The 18,584-nt window shown below is 42.6% G+C and overlaps 1 protein-coding gene across 11 annotated transcripts in view; it reads right to left on the bottom strand.

Annotated features, from left to right (window-relative positions):
* Nucleotides 1-14,979, bottom strand: part of LOC122551329 (microtubule-associated protein 2) — a 261,856-nt gene extending 246,877 nt beyond the window's left edge. For 9 of the 11 annotated variants that reach the window (XM_043693043.2, XM_043693048.2, XM_043693046.2 and 6 more), the window contains exon 1: nucleotides 14,885-14,978. The gene's annotated coding sequence lies outside the window, so the exon portion shown is untranslated. Of the gene's footprint in view, nucleotides 1-14,884 lie in introns of all 11 variants that reach the window. The other 2 variants (XM_087988737.1, XM_043693050.2) reach the window with 2 other exon arrangements.
* Between the last annotated feature and the right edge of the window lie 3,605 nt (nucleotides 14,980-18,584).

The raw sequence follows: 18,584 nt of genomic DNA, 5'->3' as shown, positions 1-18,584 counted from the left end.
AAAGCTGAGTTACATTCCACATGGGATTCTCTCCTTTCTGTACAGGGAGAAATAATTTCCTCTGCGCTTGTGAACAACCTCAATGATTGGAATATAATCTGTTGGATTTTTGCCATCTACTTTAAATGAAGTTCGCCTGCTCTCTTAAGTATTTAATTTGATTCTCAACTTTCCCCATGATAGATGATAAAAAGCCAAACATTGGTACAGAACGTTATATGCTGGATGCCAAGCAAATAGCTTCCTTGATTGGGCATTTCTTCAAGCTGATCGTAGACAGGGCCAAAGACAGATAGTATGGGCCCTGCTGTTTTTCCTGTTTCCAGGCCGCATCTTCTCCCCTCCCATTTCACCTTTTAATCATGAACAGCTTCAGTGAGCAGCTTGGCAATACATTTTGGATCCAATAGAATAATGTAGCAAAGGAAGATGCCATTTAGCCCATTGGGTCTGGGCCAGTCAGTCCTACAAGTGTCTACTCCTCTGTTTTTCCCTCTAATTTTTTCTCTAAATACTTATCTAATTTCCTTTGAATATTAATTTTAATCTTTAGCCATCACAATGTTAAAGAGAGATGGCATTCCAATCCTAACTGTTTGTATAAAGCGTTTTCCTCATGCCAGCTTTCGTTCTTTTCCTAATCAGTTTGAATGAAGCTGAATCTGGGTTATCTGATTATCAGTACTACACCCATCAGAAATAATTTCTATTTATTCTACTGAAACCTTTCATAATTTCATGCACCTTCATTAAATCCCCTTAGGCTTCTTGGCTCACAGAAGAGCAATCTCAGCTTCTCTGTAAATGCCTCATCTGTGGAGACATTCTAGAAAATACCTTCTGAACTTTCTACAAAGCTTTCACATCCTTTTGGTGTACAGCAATGGAAACCATAGCCTCAGTGAAGTTGAACTGTTTTATCTAGACTCAGCAAAACTGCTTTTTTACTGTATACATCTATTTATAAATCCCAGACAAATTTCAATTTGATATACTTTGGTATCACAGCTATGAACACAACTGAACACAACCTGATTCAAAATGTGCAAACAACTTTGCTTCTTTGATCCTCATGTAATATCAGAACCTTTTTGTTTGAGAGCCCTTGCTCAGGTTTTCTCAAGGCTTACTTGATCATTATGAGGCTACTTATTTTGGTTTTCAGAGGCACCTTTTTCATTGTCAATATCTCATTTATTACGTTGTGCAGTCATATAGCAAGAATACCTTCTGTATTTGCATTCATATACAGGGTATTTGAACTCCTGTATGAGTAAGATGAGAAGAATCCATCAATATGCCCAATTACCAGCCATTAAACTTAAAGCATGACACACAAGAAAAGCTTAAATTTCCCAGACACTAATCTATTTAAATTGACACAAGAAAACAGATGTAAGCAAACAATAAATGCACTTTCCAAAATAACTAATAGACACTTCTACACACAAAATATAAAGGAATCACCTTTAAGACACCTTCCACAGACTAGTGTCACAGCTATTGTGTTTCCATCATATATACACAAAACTAGAACATTTTAACTAAGCAGCCAATATCATATTTACTGCATCTCAGATCTCATTGGCAAATACAAATTTAATAATTGCCAGGGTTGATAATAACAGCATCCCTAATAGTCCTCACATAATAGCACCTCTTGATCATATGCAACCCTAAGCTAGAGATTCCACACAAGTTTTCAAAGAATTAATTATCTCAGTGATTTCTAGTTTCCATTGTTGAGATTGAAAGATGTTCTCTCCTTTCAAGTTTCCTTTCTCCACATCCACACCTAACCTTAGGCTCCACCTTCTGCCCACTTTGCAGTTTGAGCCTCTTTCTACATCCCACTTCCTGCAGCGTCCTCCTGCATCACCCTAACCTCTTGCACCCTCCTTTCTTCTTACCTCCCTCAAACCTCAGCCTGCTGAATTCCAAAAAGAAATAGGTGACTGGTGCTTGATTTGAACACTGTTCAGATCAACAGAGACACAATATAAACAAGCAGCGCACATTGTGAACTCCTGATAGTCAGTTGAAGTTACCATTTGTTCTGAATTAGATAGGTGTTCTAATATTTCTATGAAACTATGGTAAAGAATTTACTGAAGGGCAAGGGACATAACACCCACCAGTTACATATAGGGGTCAATCTAATCACCAGTGACTGATCATTTCATTGTGAAAATGTGGTGTCAGACTTACAGTTCCATCAAGACATCCAAGTTTGGATGAGACTTTCCACAAGGCCTCATTATATACTATGTCACATCAAAGGCAGAGTCAAGTCCCATAAGCTGTCCATGGTATTTCTCTGGTGTCTGCTGAAGGGTGAAAATCAAGGTGCCTTTCCTGAACCCACTCATTTTCTAGAAATACGTGACCTGGTATGTGGCTTATGAGCTTAATGATTAGAAATCTTTTGCACAAATCCTACCAGCTATCAGAAGCAGTTAGATTCCTTTGGAATACTATATTTAATCCAAACAAGAATGCAAAGAACATGTATTATTCGATGAAACAAAATCAGTAATTTATGACTTAGTGCAGCTTAAATAAATTTCCTAACTGATACCATTCATTATGTCAACAGTAAAATACAGAGATCAAAAACATCATTAAGAGTCCACATGGCATAAAGCTGGCTTCAAACATGAGATAATAAACGAGTTTCTCAATCAACCGAATCGTCTTTGAATCCCTGAGAAATTACCTGCTGTGGTACCCATAGATTAAAAGATTTAAATTTGGCATTTTCTTTGAAAAATGTTCCATCTGATTTTGCCAGAAAACAGCAAGTGAATGACGACGCTTCTCCTACGACAATTTTTTTTTGTATAGAATCCAGCTTGTTGAGCAGATGTTCCAACAGCTCTGCTGCAGCACATTGCATTTTGGAAGATACCTTTGCCTTAACTGTGCCATCATGATGTTGCTTGTCCTCATTATCTTCATGCCTTCAAGTGAGATGTGATCACCCTGTTGAGAACTGATGTGTGATGCTGGGCACCAGCTGGTGGAAGAATCCATCAGGTCAGAAAATTGTGGTGGCTTGTAGGTCACACTTGGTGGATCATCTCTGACTGTGGTATGGCATTCAAAATTGCCAGAACTGGAGAAACCATTATCCATGGCAATTGCAATGAGAATTTCATTCCCTTAACACTCATTCCATGGACTGCTCAGCATCCTAACCAGGAGTTAATACCTACTTGAGACCAAAAGTGCTATGGTTTGAACTATCACCATAAGTTAATTCCTTCATGATATCGAAGTCATGATAGGGCCAAGACCCCCTGTTATTTACACGCTCTAAACTTTGCTTCGAATTACCTAGTCAGACACAATATAGAAATCAAGACATACATGTCAGTCCAAAATCCAGATTGAATCTGATGTCATTCACTACGGCGGCTTTTCACACTCATAAATACCACGATAAATTATAAGAATGCACCTAAAGATCCTTTGTTTTTAAATTGCTGATGCTCAGTTTGGAAGTTTGTATTGGAGTAAATGTGGTAGAGTGGATAGTTAATCTGTGTCTGAGCCAGTGGTTCCAGGTTCAAGTCACAATCCAGGACTTGATAGCCAAGCAAGGTGCTTGCATTACACAGCCAAACAGATCGTGTATCAACCAGCAATACTGTCAGACATATGCTAATGGCAGGCAGCAAGAGTGGGCGAGATTCTTGGCCAGTCTTGTGGTGGACACACAATGTCTACCTCATTACCCATAATTCCAGAGTACAATGCCCAAGCAAAGGAATGCATAGTGCCACAGATATTTGGACTGAGTGAATGTTAACACACCACCAGAGTAAATGTTGACCACAATATTGCGCAAACAAACCAATGACTCAAAGAACAAACCAAACAGTTTAAAAGTGATTTATTATATGACTGCACGTAATTATTCAAAGGAGAGTACATATCATGAGTGTAAAAACAGTGAATTGAACAATAATAGATTATGAGCTAATTAACAGAAGGAAACTTTTGGTTGATGACAGCATTGTCGTGCTAATTTAGACCTTAACACAAAAGATTGTGACAAGACAAGCATGGAACTACATCTCTAATTCTTGGCATCAGTTTACAGTCTTCCATTGAAACTATGTTGGATATTCTAGTTTAAAAACCTGGCCCATCATGGGTGATGTCTCAAATCATAATAATTACCAGTTCTATATTAGAGACTAAATTACAGGCACTCTGAAAGCTCTGCTATTTTAGATGAACCACTTTGTTTCGTACAATTGTGGTTAAAGCAATGCAAATGCTTCACTTTAAATCCATTCAATGGCACACATTTAAAAGAACTTTCATTTCATCTGATCAACAGAAGTAGTGGCCTCAAGATTTTTCAAATACAGGCATTAAATGCGTGGCTTAAAGGTTAGTTGGATTGAATTGGTTTCAGTCCCTGGGTGTGACCATCTGCACTGGGGTAGAATCAGAGAAGCCTTACAGTGTGGAAAGAAGTCATTTCGCCCATCAAGTCTGCAGCGACCCTCCTAAACGCACCCCACCCAATCCACGCAACTCCTTAGCCTGCACATCCCAGAACATTATAGGGCAATTTAGCATAACCAATTGACAAAACCTACACATCTTTGGACTGTGGGAGGTAACCGGAGCACCTGGCAGAAACCCACATGGTCACAGGGAGAACATGCAAACTCCACACAAAGTTGCCCAAGGTTGGAATCAAACCTGGATCCCTGGCACTGAGGCAGCAGCACTAACCACTTAGCCACTGTACAGCCCAGAAGGGAGCTGCTCCAGCAGGACAAGCTTCACCTGAACTGTGTTGCGACCAGTGTCCTGGCAAATTGAATACCAAGGGGCAAAGAAAGGGCTTTAAACTTAAAAGGTGGGAGAAGAGGACTTTGGGAGAGGGGATATGTAGGCCTACAAAGTAATATGAAACGATGGCATTGCAGGACAGCTATTTCAAAAATGATATCCGCAGTGGGGCAGGAAGGGACATTATACAAACAATAAAAAAAAGCCAATAGAGAAAAAAATGAAATGGTAAAAAGGTAAAATTAATGGCTTTTAAATGCACGTACTAGTCAGAATAATAAATGAATTAACTGCAGGAAGAGAAATTAATGGGTATGATGTCATAGTCATTGCAGGGACATTGGTATAAGGAGATCAAAACTTGGAACTAAATATGCAGGGTTTGTGACTTTTTGACAGGCAGGCAGGTAGTAGTAATGGGGCAGCTTAGTTAGTACAGGATGGAATGAGTACAATTGGAAGAAATGATCTTGGATAGGTAGATGCAGAATCCATATAGGTGGAGATAACAGATACTGAAAAGCAAGGTGACATTGATCGGAGTGTCTTTAGGCTCACTATTTTAGGACAAAGAATACATCGGAAGATAATAGGCTGTGAGACAAGAACAGTGCAACAATCATTGGTGACTTTATTCTTCACATAAACGTAAATGGAGAAAGACTACAGAAAGTTACAGCACCAATGGAATTTAGGATCCTTTGGATAAAGAATCACAAAAAGCTAGCATAAAATTTCAGCAGGTAATAGGATCGTCAAGTCAAATGTTGGCCTTCAAAGGGAATGGATTATAAATATACTGGTTAAAACTATACAAGACACGCCTAGAATACTGTGAACATTTGGTCCCCTTTTCTAAGGAAAGATATACTGGCACTGGAGACTGTCCAGAAAAGTTCATTAACTTGATCCTGGGTGTGGAGGGATTTATATTTATAAGAAGTTGAGTTGCAAGAAAATGTTCTAATTGGAGCTTTGAAAAATGAAACCACCTTATGGAAACATATTCCTATGAGTAGGTACTGAGGATTTTTTTTCTTTCCCCTCTTGTGGGGAAGTCTAGGACCAGAGAGCATAACCTCATGAATAAAGAGTCACCCATTTGTGGGCGGCACGGTGGCACAGTGGTTAGCACTGTTCAACCCGGGTTCAATTCCCGCCTCAGGCGACTGACTGTGTGGAGTTTGCACGTTCTCCCCGTGTCTGCGTGGGTTTCCTCCGGGTGCTCCGGTTTCCTCCCACAGTCCAAAGATGTGCAGGGTCAGGTGAATTGGCCACGCTAAATTGCCTGTAGTGTTAGGTAAGGGGTAAATGTAGGGGTATGGGTGGGTTTCGCTTCGGCGGGTCGGTGTGGACTTGTTGGGCCGAAGGGCCTGTTTCCACACTGTAATGTAATCTAATCTAATTTAAGACAGAGACGAGGAAAATTTCTTCTCTCAGAGTGATGAATCTAAAGAATGTTTGATTGTCGAAAGCTATAGAGGCTGTGTAATCAGGTATATTCAAGGCTAAGACAAACAGATTTTAATCACTAAGGGAATTAAGGACAATGAGAAAAAGGCAGGATAGTGAAGTTGAATATTATCTGATCAGTCATGATTTCATTGAATGGCAGAGCAGGCTAAATGGGTCGAACGGCCGACATCTGCTCCTATGTCTTATGGTCAAATTCACTATATAAAGCTCAAAACCCATTTCTCTGAGACCACCAAAATCACTTAACCAAATGATTTGCTAAAACATAACAGATCTTCAAGAAATTAAGGTTCTGAATTAATTATTTAAGTCTTGGCTGGTTAGATGTCCTTTTGAATACTTTCCAAATCCTTGATGTAGGATTATGTATTGACGGTTTGAAAATGAATTCACTTGTCAAATGATGCATGTTCAATTTCATAATGTTGAACTCCATGCAATTACATTTATAAGCTAATACTGTACCCAGTGATGACACCCAACATCGGAACAAACACAATTTGATTTTCCAGCCTGGATATGAATGGAAACAAATTAAGAGGTGTGCTTATTTGTTACAACATTAAGCCAGCTGGAGAGTCTATTAACCTCTACAAACTTTATTAGCCAAGCCATCAATTAATGGTTGCTGCATCACTGTATTGTACTTTGCCAAGTAAATTAAACCAGCGCTTCAACAGAGGCTCAGATAATGTTACCTAGTGTGATGACGAAACTTCTGAGAACCTATCAGCTCAGTGAGCAAGCTTACAATTGGATCAAATGAATTGGACCAAAGGGGCTGTTTCCATGCTATTCAGCTCTATAAAAGTATATTTAACAAAAGTATTGCAGATACTGGAAATCTGAAACAAACACAGAAATTGCTGGAAAATCTCAGTGGGTCTAGCAGCATCTGTGGAGAACAATCAGAGTTAATGGTTTGGGTCCAGTGACCCTTCCTCAGAACAGAGGTTCTGAAGGAGGGTCTCTGGACCCGAAACATTGACAGATTTCTCTCTATAGATACTGCAGACCTGCTGAGATTTTCCAGCAATTTGATTTTGTTTCACCAAATGTAAATCTTTTCCAAGCAACTACCAAATAAGTATTCAAAGATATTTTGCTTCAACTTCCTTTTCAAAAAATTGAAAATGTGTTTCTTTTAAGCACATACTCCGCCACTACATCACTTCTCGACAAAATCTGTGACTTAGAAGGAATCTTGGCCACATAAACATAACTGAAAATATTACTCCTAAAAACACACAAGCATCACTGGTTAGTAAGAGTTCAAGTAGATTGCCACAATAAATAAAACACAGATAGCAACCTGATCACAGGTGCTTGAAAATGATGAATATCTGTTAACAGTAAAAATGAAATTCAAATAATTAGATGTATTTTCACAAGAACTCAAGCTTTCGAAACAATGTAAAGCACAGCAACATTTTCTGTATGTGTTCATGACTACTGTTAGCACCAGCAATTGTTTGTTCTGGATTCTGTTTCTAAAACTGCTTATGTATATTCTCATGTTTCCAAGGGACACCAAATCCAGTTAGAGAGTAATGAAATATGAGACACATCACAAGTTGGTGCTGAGGTCTAAATGACAGACAGCAGAACAATTCACACTTCTATTATGATTTTTTAAAAATACTAGTTTTGCTCACCCTGGGTTGCACGGATGCATAGCCAAGTGGCCAAAGAGCAACAATGGATGTGACTTATCAACTGGTCTTATTTTTGCCGCGCAAGGAATTTAACCACATTAGAACAGATATCTTAAAAAGGCTTGGCTTCGACAACTTTGTTTCCGAAAAACTACAAGGGAATGTTTCAACAACCTAGGCTTGCTACACACAACAAATATACATTCCATTTTAGTACCACAATTCAAAATTTGTTCAATTCACCACAGTTTTCAAACACCACCTTCCAAAACAATAGGCACAACCATCGAGAAGGGCAAGGAGAGCAGAAAGGGGTGAGGGGGTTGAAAGCAAAAAGAAAAGTGGTAGTTGCAGGGAAATACATAGCATTCGTTGCGAGCAGGATCAAGAATCCTACATGGTATGTTACCTGCCCAGTGCCAGGGTGAGGAACATCTCTGACCAGCTTGAACGGAGATTGGAGAGGGAGGGGGAGAAACAACATAGGCAAGATTAAAAAAGAAAACCTGTTTGTGGATATCCAAAAGTAGGAGCTAAATTAAAGAACAGATCCTCAAGGGTTACAGTCTCCAGATTACAACCTGAGCCACATGCAAATTGACATAGGGACACAAGAATAAGGGAAATAAACATATTGCTAAAGGAGTGGTGTGGGAAAGAGGGGTTCCATTTCATGGAACACTGGCATCAGTATTGTAACAGGAGGGATCTGTATCATTTGGGATGGTCTCCATCTGAACCATGCTGGGACCAATGGCCTAGCAAAAAGGGTGGTTAACATGACTTTAAACTGTTGGGTGCGGGTGTGGTGACCGGGCAGGGGGTGGGAGGGTGTTAAACCTGCAAATATAATAGCCAATGGGAAACAAAACAGCAGGTTAACATCTGTGGGGTGGATTCAACTGCATGGAAAGATATGTAAAAGTGCAAAGAAAGGAGACATTATTAAGGTCTCCAGAACACAAAATAGGATAGTGTTTCAAAAAGGTTGGAACGTGTATGGAATGAGCTGCCAGAGGAAGTGGTGGAGGCTGGTACTACTGTAACATTTAAAAGGCATTTGGATGGGTATATGAATAGGAAGGGTTTGGAGGGATATGGGCTGGGTGCTGGCAGGTGGGACTAGATTGGGTTGGGATATCTGGTCGGCATGAACAGGTTGAACCAAAGGATCTGTTTCCATGCTGTACATCTCTATGACTCATTGACAATTTTCTAAATGGGAAGAAAATTCAGAAGTCATTTATTTTGAGGAGATGAGAGTATAAATGCAGGGATGTACTTCTGAGGCTTTAGAAAGTTTAAGTCAGACCACATTTAGAATATTGAGAGCAATCTTGGGCCTCATATCTCGGGAAGGATGTACTGACCATGGAGCAGGTCTGGAGGTGGTTCATGAGGAGGATCCCAGGGATGAAAGGTTTAACATATGAGGAAATTTGAGGATTCTGGGTCTATATTTGATGAAGTTTAAAAGGAGGAAGGGAGACCTCATTGAAACTTGCAAAATACTCTTAAGGCCTGGATAGAGTGGACATTGGGAAAATGTTGCCATTAATAGGAAATACTAGGACTCGGGGACCCAGCCTTAGAATAAAAGGAAGACCGTTTATAACATAGATGAGGTAAAACTTGTTCAGCCAGAGAGTGTTGAATCTTTGGAATTCATTGCCACAAAAGGCTATGGAAGCCAATTCATTGTGTATATTTAAGAAAGAAATGGATAGAATCTTGATTGTAATGGGGATCAAAGGTTATGGGGAGAAGGTGGGAGAATGGGATTGAGAAACTCATCAGCCATGATTGATTTGCAGAGCATACTCAATGGGCCAAATGGCCTGATTTTCACTCCTTTGTCTTATGGTCTGTCATCCAAAGTCAGAAGTGGGAATGTTCACCATTAGCATGAAGTCAGGAGTGTGATGGAATCATAGAATCCCAACAATACACAGACAGAGGCCATTTGGCCCATTGAGTCTGCACTGACCCTCCAAAAAGCATTCCACCCAGATGCATCCCACCCACAACCCAACATAGGGTCTTTACCATGGCTAATCCATTTAAATACTCTCCACTTGATTTGACTGCAGCTTCAACAACATTCAAGAAACATGATACCATTCAGGACAAAAGCAGGTCACTTGATTGGCACCATAACCATTCACTCCCTTCACCTGCAGCAGTGTACACCATCTACAAGATGTACTGCTGAAATTCATGTAAGCACTCAAATCCACAACCACTATCATTTAGAAGTAAAAGGGCAGCAGATACATGAGAACACTATTACCTGCAAGTTCCCCTCCCAAGTCACTCACCATCCTGGCTTGGAAATATATTTCCATTCCTTCAGTGTTACTGGATCAAAATGGCATAATGGGTGTACCTATAGCACATGGACTGCAGCAGTTCAAGATGGCAGCTCACCACTGCCTTCTCAAGGGCAACTGGGAATGGGTTACAGATGCTGTCCCAGCTAGTGATGCCCACATCCTATGAATGAGTAGAAAAAAAGTGCTTCAAATATGGCTTTTCCAAACTTATCACTATTTCTTCAGTTATCAGTCTTCATTACTTGAGTATTTTCCAGAGTCTTGACTCTGCTCATATTCAATACCACACTGATATCCAATCATTAATCTATATGGTCTGTGAAATTCTATTAATTAACTTTATCAATTCAGTCTCAAACTATCTACGAAAGTACGAATGAAGAGCGGGAGTCGGACATTCAGTCCCTCAAGCCTGCTCCTCCATTCAATAAGATCACATAGATCCATTTTTCTGAGTACTCTAACATCCATGCTTAATAACAATCCATTCACCTCTGCCATAACTATTCCAGAACTCTATTTTCATCATCTCTTTAGGAATAGAGCTCCGAAGATTTGCACCACTCAGAAAAAGTCTTACCAGTTTTAAATAGGCGATGCCTGATTTTTAAAACTGTGGCCTTTATTTCTTGCTTTTCCCATAACAGGGAAATTACCTCACATTGTGTCAAGACCCTGTTAGTGTATTCTGTTTTAGTCAATCTAGTTATAGTGAATCACAGATGTACAGCACGAAACAAACCCTTCAGCCCAATTTGTCCATACTGACCAGATACCCTAAATTGATCTAGTCCCATATGCAAACACTTGGTCCATATCCCTCTGACCCCTTTCTATTCATATACCCTTCCAGATGCCTTTTAAATGTTGCAATTGTACCAGCCTCCATCACTTCCTCTGGCAGTTCATTCCATACACGCATCACCCTCTGCGTGAAAAAGTTGTCCCATAGGTCTCTTTGAAAACTTTCCCCCATCACCCTATAATCTATGCCTCTAATTCTGGACTACGCCTCGCCTCCTTTGTTCAAACTAACAGAATTGGCAGTAAATAAAAGCTTTAAAAAGTTTCAAAATTGACTACAATTCTGGCAGCTCCACTGCATACACTGTGCCACAGATAGTAGGAAATTCTTACATTGCTCCCAGTTGGATGATCTTCACCAGAACAACAACTAGGAACATTAAATTTGGATAAAAGCATGGTTTTGAATTTTGGTAAAGTGAACAGGGGCAGGACTTACACAGTTAATGATAGGGCCTTGAGAGATCAAACAGAGATCTTGGGGTTCAGGTGCATAGTTCTTTGAAAGTTACATCAAAGGGAGGAAGGGTGGTTAAGAGGGTATTTAGCATGCTACCTTTCATTGCTCAGACTACTGAGAATAGTAGTTGGTATGTCATGTTGACGTTGTACAGGATGTTGGTAAGGCCACTTTTGGGGTACTGAATAGCTCTGGTCACCCTGCTATAGGAAGGATATTATTAAATTGGAGAGGATTCAGAAAAGACTTACCAGGGTGTTGCCAGTTCTGGAGGGTTTCCGTTATGAGGAGAGGCTACATAGGCTGGGATTGTTTTCATTGGAGTGTAGGAGACTAAAGGTTGAGGGTTATAAAATCATGAGGGACATGTATTAGGGAAAAAGGCCTTTACTATTCACCTTCAGTTGGGGGTTTCAAAACTAGGAAACAAACTTTTAAGGTCAGAGGATATAGACTTAAAAGGGACCTGAGGGGCAACTTTTTCCACAGAGAGTGGTTCACATGTGGATTGAATTTCCAAAGAAAGTGGTAGGTGCAGGTATAGATACAAAATTTAAAAGATATTCTGACAGCTACACAAATCAAACATTGAGAGGGATAGAGGCCAAATGCTGGCAAGTGAGACTAGTTTAGTCTGGGAAGCTTGGTTGGCATGGTTGAGATAAACTAAAGGGTCTATTTCCATGCTTTTTAACCAGGTTTCATAATCTTGGTTGTTATCTGATGACTTCCAGAAGAAGTGAATTGATATGGGGGTAAAGGAGATCAGGTCAAGTTTAACTGTAATACCCAATTCCCCAAAGTATACCACTTATTACTGTCTGAACAAATCAAAATACACTGATGTATGGCCAACAGATGCAAAACGCAAGATAAGAACAACAAAGGAGGTCACCTGAAACTTGGAACTAACTTTACCAGGCATTTTAACTCTGCTATGGTCATGCATTAATCCACCGACATGGGAAACGTCCAAAAAAAGAGGGTTGGGAAGATAAAACAAGAAAGGTAACCATTGTATAAACTGTAAAGACCTGCTCGTGTTAAAGGCTGTAACACAAGATGCTACTCACAAACCATTTCGTCGGATCCCTGTGATTTATGACATAACTGGAACTGTTCCAGTCAATTACTCCCAAGGGTCTTATTGTATGTAACACATCACAATGATCGCTCGCACATTGGCCTTTTAAAACAGATAACAACAACAACTGGGCTGAGCTTCCCTATCGCAATTTCGGCAGCTGGAACACCATCAAAAGTCTCGTGCTGAATATTTGCTGCCCCCTTGAGCCATGCCATTCATACATTCAAAACAAAAGCCCTTTTTTAATTTCTCTCCAAGCATGTAACAAACCCGAATCATTTTGCGCCTTTTGTGCAATAGTTCCCTGTAACCCGAGGGTTGCACATCCCAAATCGGCACAGAAAGGGTTAATGCATGACCGAATCCTGGATTGCTTCTTTTCAAATTGCTTCCAATTTTCTTTTTCGGTTTGGAAAGCGAAATTGGTTTGCACACAAATACTAAAGCCTCAGATGCGAAAGTATACAACGAGGAACATCTGCCTCTTAGACCATGCAGAGACAAATAAAGGAACCGGATCAGGCCATTGAACCGCCTGGCTTTGTGTGCAGTGGTTACTATGTAAAATGAATGTCAGTTGCAGCGTTAACAGCGGAATTGGAGGACCCGGCTCCCAGCACCATCTGGCAGACAGGTGGGTTGTGCTGCAGCTCTTCCCTTGGAGACCATCAGCACCGCCGACCCCCACCCCAAGGTGGAGGGGGTGCTGAGACGCAGACGCGCTCGGTCTCCGGGAATACCCCTGATGTTAATCTTGTTCATTGCCAGAGCCCACTGCAGCACGCACATCAATCCCTTTTCTCGCTGCCATTAGCAGCAGTACCGTTAGCTGAGGCTGGGAGGCGGTTCACGCTGCATCGCACAGCCGCTGGAATATTCTGTCAATTGCTGATAATACCAGAGCCTGCCATTACCAGCGTGAGAGCACACAATGGAGAAAGCCAGTGGGATAACTGCGCTGGTCCACACGCATTTTAAATACCATTGCCCACTCCCCCAAACAGATGCCTGGAATAATGTGTGCTTTGAAAATAATTATCTCTCCGCAGTCCTGCTCTTGTTTTTTTTTAAAAAAAGGCATGTGTTCCAATCGATTCTTACAATACGATATAAAAAGGTTCCTGCACCGATTTTGATCTATAACTGTCAATCGAGTGGGGAGGGGGAAGATCTTAATTCGTAAATCAATAATGGGAAGCTAGAAACAGAACAAAAGAGAGACACCATTCAGACTTCTCTCCACTTACACCCCCCTCAAACCCCCACCCAAACCTATAATGAGCTGCAGACAACCGGCAGCTTAACAAGAGATACGCACAATTTTCCTGAAATTCCCACGCAGACAAAGACACGTTAGATCCATTATCCTCAACAAATATTTCCAGTTTTTTCCCCTCTTTTACCCCAGCACATCCCCTCAATAATATATTAAAGATAATGGGGCGTGGGTGTATGGGGGTTTGTATATGAGGGGGTGTATGGAGGTGGGTGTATGTGGGGGGGGTGTGTGTATGTGGGGGGGGGGGTGTGTGTATGTGGGGGGGGTGGGGGGGTGTGTGTATGTGGGGGGGGTGGGGGGGTGTGTGTATGTGGGGGGGGTGTGTGTATGTGGGGGCGGTGGGGGTGTGTGTGTATGTGGGGGGGGGTGGGGGTGTGTGTATGTGGGGGGTGGGGGTGTGTGTATGTGGGGGGGGGGGTGTATTGGGGGGGGGTGTATGGGGGGTGTATGTGGGATGGGGGTGTTGTGAGGGTGTGGGAGGGGAATGGTCATGTGTAACTGGTATACAGAGATTTCCTCTCCCGTTGTTCGCAGCTGAGCCAAGAATGGATGACAGTGCTGGAAAAAAGAATGAGAACAGGGAGGAAAGGGCTCCGGCTGCATCAGTTTGACATGTGTGGGGAGGGTTAAACCCCCCAAAAAAGAAATAAAATGGGACTGGAGGGGGTAACGAGCAGACGAGAAGTAGCAGGGAACAATTAAAAAAAATGTCCAAATAGTGTGTTGGAGCCCAAAGCCCCTGTCAAAGCTTCCCCATCCATCGTGGACCACAGTCTGAAAAAAAGCAGCAAAGTGATCCTTTCTGACAGCGTCTCCTTCGCTCTCTCTCTCTCTCTCTCACACACACACACAAACTCAAATAGAGATGGTTTCTAGAGCCAGGCAGACTCTTTCCACCGACAAGAAAAAGAGAGGCGGGTGTTTTCTTTTTCGCCCAGGCGTGTTACATTCTTTGTCTGTGCTTTACGTTGCACCTACCTGCAGAACTCGAGCTGCTGCTGCTGCTGCCGGCTCGGCGCTTGCAGACTGAGAGTCAGACAGAAGCGTGAGGGGCGGGGCGGGGCTGGAGTGGGGACGCGCCCGTGCGCGCTCGCGCCGGAGCCTCGCCCAGCCACCGCCCGCAGCGCGAGGCGCGCCTCCGAGGAGAGGGTGGGTGTGTTGCACGCGCGCACTCTCTACTTCAGAAGTGCCTGTGCACATCTGCTGGGATTCACTGGAGCTTTCCGGATGCAACTTTCCCGGTCACTTTCCCAGAAGTTGGCGCAAAGCAGCAGTCCATTTCTAGAAAATGCAAAGCAAAGTTGTCAGGAAAGGAAGAGATTATTCACTGCCGCGCCAAAAGAAGTGAGGCAAACGTCAAGAACGAAAATCAGCCTTTTAAACATGGTATGGATTTGGATAAAATGAGGTGGGAATGGATTCCGAATGAATTTCTCTCCTGTACAAGTAAACACGTATTACACAAGCAGCAATTCCTAAGCAGAGACAAGTCTCAATGCCTTTGCTTCGCTCTCACTCAGCCTGGAACATTCACGTCGCTCGAATACCTATGGAAGTCGAAATACTATGTAATGTTTGGAAAGGTATCTTCAGCCTGTTTGCACATTAAATAATGCTGAGGTAAACTACTTGTTTGTGTATGATGCTTTTCTTCAGGATGGGAAGGATAAAACACGCAATTCAGGGACCCTGAAGAGAGCACCTCAGGAGTCACAGTCCTTACAAAAGTCCCAACGGATTCCAAAAGAGACCATGCTGGAAAATCTCAGCAGGTCTGGCAGCATCTGTAAGGAGAGAAAAAAGCTGACGTTTCGAGTCTAACAGATTCCTGCGGAACAAGGGCAGCGATGTCAGGGAGAATGAGCAAATTAACAGCAGCGTGCAGGGATATTAGATTGGAGGGACAGTGATAAGGAACATGCACCAAAAGATCAGAAGTGCTGTTTGATAATGATTATACAGTGCTCAGTACTGCTCAGGATTTCCCCCAATACTGAACTAGTTTGGGTCCACCTGCAGCAATAGCTAGACAGTATTCAGGCTTGGGCTGAGAAACGGCAAGTATTTTTCATGCTCGGCAATTTCCTTCCCTGACAAGAGAGAATCAAACCATTCACCCATCACATTCAAGTGTTACCATCACTGAATTCTCCCCCATCAACATCCTGAGGGTTAGAATGACTGAAACATAACTGGGTTCTGGATTAGTGGTGCTGGAAGAGCACAGCAGTTCAGGCAGCATCCGAGGAGCAGTAAAATCGACGTTTCAGGCAAAAGCCCTTCATCAGGAATACAGGCAGAGAGCCTGAAGGGTGGAGAGATAAGTGAGAGGAGGGTGGGGGTGGGGAGAAAGTAGCATAGAATACAATAGGTGGGTGGGGGAGGGGATGAAGGTGATAGGTCGGGGGGGAGGGTGGAGTGGATAGGTGGAAAAGAAGATAGGCAGGTAGGACAAATCATGAGGACAGTGCTGAGCTGGAAGTTTGGAACTGGGGTGAGGTGGGGGATGGGGAAATGAGGAAACTGTTGAAGTCCACATTGATGCCCTGGGGTGAAGTGTTCCGAGGCGGAAGATGAGGCATTCTTCCTCCAGGCGTCTGGTGGTGAGGGAGCGACGTTGAAGAAGGCCTAGGACCTCCATGTCCTCGGCAGAGTGGGAGGGGGAGTTGAAATGTTGGGCCACAGGGCGGTGTGGTTGATGGGTGTGGTGTCCCGGAGATGTTCCCTGAAGCGCTCTGCTAGGAGGCGCCCAGTCTCCCCAATGTAGAGGAGACCGCATCAGGAGCAACGGATACAATAAATGATATTGGTGGATGTGCAGGTAAAACTTTGATGGATGTGGAAGGCTCCTTTAGGGCCTTGGATGGAGGTGAAGGAGGAGGTGTGGGCGTAAGTTTTGCAATTCCTGCGGTGGCAGGGGAAGGTGCCAGGATGGGAGGGTGGGTCGTAGGGGGGCGTGGACCTGACCAGGTAGTCACGGAGGGAACGGTCTTTGCGGAAGGCGGAAAGGGGTGGGGAGGGAAATATATCCCTGGTGGTGGGGTCTGTTTGGAGGTGGCGGAAATGTCGGCAGATGATTTGGATTCAGGACATGGTTGAAGAGCTTCAGGGCAGAGGAAATGACCTGGGAGTTGCAGTGGGAGAGGGACTCCCTGAGATTCTTGTAGAAAGAGGAGGAAAACGTCTTCAAGGCACGCATCCTTGCAAGAGGATTCGCAGTAGGGTTAAAATCAACTAGGTAAAAACAATGACTGCAGATGCTGGAAACCAGATTCTGGATTAGTGGTGCTGGAAGAGCACAGCAGTTCAGGCAGCATCCGAGGAGCAGTAAAATCGACGTTTCGGGCAAAAGCCCTTAATCAGGAATATAGGTAGAGAGCCTGAAGGGTGGAGAGATAAGTGAGAGGAGGGTGGGGGTGGGGAGAAAGTAGCATAGAGTACAATAGGTGAGTGGGGAAGGGGATTAAGGTGATAGGTTGGGGGGGAGGGTGGAATGGATAGGTGGAAAAGAAGATAGGCAGGTAGGACAAATCATGGGGACAGTGCTGAGCTGGAAGTTTGGAACTGGGGTGAGGTGGGGGAAGGGGAAATGAGGAAACTGTTGAAGTCCACATTGATGCCCTGGGGCTGAAACATAACTGGACTAGCCATATAAATACTGTGGCTACAAGATCCAAATCAGAAGCTGGAAATTTTGTGGTCAGTTATGTACATCCTGTCTCTCCAAAGCCTGTCCACCATCTACAAGGTCTAAGTCAAGAGTATGATGAGATATTGTCCACTTGCCTGGATAAGTGCAATTGCAACAAAATTCAAGAAGCTCAACACTATCCAGGACAAAACAGTCCTCTTGATTAGCATCACACCCACTACTTCAAACATTCATTCTCTCCATCACCAATGCACAGTAGCAACATAATATGCCATCTACAACAGGTACTGCAGTAACTCACCAGGCCTCCTTTGATACTGCCTGATAAATTTTTGATCTTTGTCATTAAGATCAGGACAGCAGATACATGAGATCAACACAAACTACAGGTTCTCATTCAAGACACATGGGCATACTGATTTGGAATTATATCACCATTCCTTGGCTGGAAAGAAAAAACTGCAATTGCCTTCCTAATGGCACCGTGGTCCAGGGACATAGTTTGCCATTTCTTCCCAAAGACAATTAAGAATGGGTATCAAATATTGGACTTGTAAGCAATGCTCACATGTTTGAAAATAATTTTTTAAGTAGGGCTATACAGTTAACAGGATGGAAACTGCTGTCTGCAGATGAGAGTATGAGTTTCAAAGGCTGTGTTGTCTGCCCATCTCCAGATTTAAGAACAAGTCCTCATGACTGGGTGAAACTTGGAGTAGGAGGTTGAAGATATACTTGAGATCCAGATGAGTACTAATGACATTGGTAGGACTAAGAGTGAAGAGATTCATTTTTGTAGGAAGAACAAGGAGAGACAGTATAAAATAAAGGGTATAATTCTAAAGGACACATAGAAGCAGAGGGTGGTCAGGTGAACCTTCATACAAATCATGGGAGGTAGAAGGGCAGATTAACTTGTTAATAAAGTAGTAAATAAAGCTTATAGGTTCCTGGGCTTTACAAGTAGCAGAATATAGTACAAGAGCAAGGGAGTTATGACGAACCTTTAAAAGTACTGTTCCAGTC

Source organism: Chiloscyllium plagiosum, unplaced genomic scaffold (assembly GCF_037043375.1).
Source record: "Chiloscyllium plagiosum isolate Xiang-an unplaced genomic scaffold, Cpla_swu_hap1 HiC_scaffold_7, whole genome shotgun sequence".
In the NCBI taxonomy this organism is placed as follows: domain Eukaryota; kingdom Metazoa; phylum Chordata; class Chondrichthyes; order Orectolobiformes; family Hemiscylliidae; genus Chiloscyllium; species Chiloscyllium plagiosum.
The sequence above is the reverse complement of the archived record's forward strand: the minus strand, read 5'-3'. Positions and strand labels throughout refer to the sequence as shown.